The following is a 2,534-nucleotide window of genomic DNA, read 5'->3' on the forward strand; positions in this document are numbered from 1 at the left end:
CACCCTAATCAGCTTATGATGAGTCTCGTATGAAGGGAGTTTTCAAGTATGCGATGGAAGATGATGAAAGAAGATCCAGGAATGTCAAGCATTCAAGCTTGGGGATGCCCTCATGCACCCCAAAAAATATTCAAGGAGACTCAAGCGTCTAAGCTTGGGTATGCCCCTGTGCATCCCCTTCTCCATCAACAATCATCAGTTCGTCCTTCTCCATGCTATATTTTTATCACTTCATATGTTATGTGCTATGCTTGGAGCGTCCCGCTATTTAATTTTTAGTTTGTTTTAGTTTTTCTTGCTGTTCATAACAAGTTGGAACCTAGCCTTCTCTGTTTGGGAGAGAAACACGCTCCACTCCACTCTAGAACACAACATAGTTTTTCATGCTTATCTTTTTTATGTGTTCTTTATCTTTTCATAGTTGTTGTCATGCTTAGCTCTTAGTTTTCATGCTTTACCTTTTAAGATCTTTTATTTAGGTTTCTTTTGGAACTCTCTTGAGTTATCATGCTTATCTTGTTTAGAGAGTTGGCTTGTTGCACTGAGTTGTGTTTCTTGCATGAGTAGGTAATTGAGGTTGCTATTTAAGTATAGTAGTAACTTGCAATTGTTTTGAGGTATTGATTTGAGTAATGTTTGGACTATTGGTGTCAAGAGCTTGAGCCTATTAGTGATAGGTGTCGTATTTTGAGAAATCCGTGTGTATTTTCAAAAACTAAAAAAATTAGTTGAGAACTCTAGCTACTAGATGGATCGCTAACATGTGGAGGGGTTGGAATATATAGAGTACCCTCACGTTACAAAGGGTCAAGGATGCGCAAGGATAATCAAACCCCCAAACACTCCACCTCGGGGTACTTGTCTCTTTGTGAATCTCCTAGCTACATAGAGAGTTACCGATAATAAGTGCATGAGTTTTTCGGACTAATGTGAGTATTCGATTGTTGGCACTTCCACCATCCATATTTTGCTAGTCTCGTCCACTACAAGAAATATGCTCATACATGACGTTTTTAAGACGTCGTTGATGAATTCGTCATAAATCTATGACGATTTCATCCGACATTGTCGTAAACCGTTTGAGGGGATCAAATCTACATATAAATTACGACGATGTGAGTCAAAAACGTCGTAACCGCATAAGATGAGATCGTCATAACTTTTACGTCGATTATAAAAATACCGTAACATGCTCTAACTATGTTTACATGTCACTCGTGGGTCCATTCTATGTCACGCGCCAAACCCGCCTAATTTGTGAAGCAAACTACTATTCTGTCATTCCAAAAAATCTCGAAAAATTCTCATAAATACTTTGGATCATATACTCCTCAAATATGTGAAAACCCTTCCTTCCATAGTTCAAAAATAATTTAGCAATATTCATTTTCCTATTCTGTTCAGAATAGCACTTTGTGAAGGAAGTGCTATTTCGATTTTTTGATTACCCTCATATTTTTTGGGCACTCTTTCCTATCCAAATCATTGCCTCATGAAAACTTTCGTAACGATTTGCCTAGTAAATCTTTCTCAGCAAATTTCCAAAGTTTGTGTTCAGCTAACAGCTTTGTGAAGGAAGTACTAGATAGGAATATCCTGATGAGTTGAATTTTTTCCACATCATCTATGTGCCCAAAACATAGCTCTCCACAAAATTTTAGCCACATCTAACAATCCATGTGAGCTCATCATCCAATCTTTGTTTGTGATAATATTTTCATTTTGTGAAGCAACTACATTTTATATTACTTTATAGTTGATGAAAAATTACCACGGGATGAAACTGACCATATATGACCTCACTCCACCAAATTTTAGCTCAGTTAATTAAGCCAGTTTCCCTTAGTATTTTTCCCAATATTCTGTTCAGTAGAGAGCATTGTGAAGGAAGTACAATTTTTGTTTATCCAAATTTTATGAAATTTTTACAGTGTCTTAATGTTCCCAAAACTCATTTTGGGCATTCGATAAATGAAAAATGAAATTTTCGTGCAAAGAAAATGAAAGCTCCCTTTCAAAACATTGTTTGTCATTCTAATATGCACCTGTGTATATAATAAGACATCATTTGTTTGATTTTTTCACGTGAAAGTATAAAAGAAAAACAAAAGAAAAACACAATTCATATGTTTTATTTTCATTGATGGAATTAGTTTTCACACGGATCGATGACATGGCATCCATCCATCCACCCATCCATCCATCCATCTCACTGTTGGGTAACGTCGCATGGGAAACAAAAAAATTCCTACGCGCACGAAGACCTATCATGGTGATGTCCATCTACGAGAGGGGATGAGTGATCTACGTACCCTTGTAGATCGTACAGCAGAAGCGTTAGAGAACGCGGTTGATGTAGTGGAACGTCCTCACGTCCCTCGATCCGCCCCGCGAACAATCCCGCGATCAGTCCCACGATCTAGTACCGAACGGACGGCACCTCCGCGTTCAGCACACGTACAGCTCGACGATGATCTCGGCCTTCTTGATCCAGCAAGAGAGACGGAGAGGTAGAAGAGTTCTCCGGCAGCGTG

Source organism: Hordeum vulgare, chromosome 6H, assembly GCF_904849725.1.
Source record: "Hordeum vulgare subsp. vulgare chromosome 6H, MorexV3_pseudomolecules_assembly, whole genome shotgun sequence".
NCBI classification, from domain to species: Eukaryota; Viridiplantae; Streptophyta; class Magnoliopsida; order Poales; family Poaceae; genus Hordeum; species Hordeum vulgare.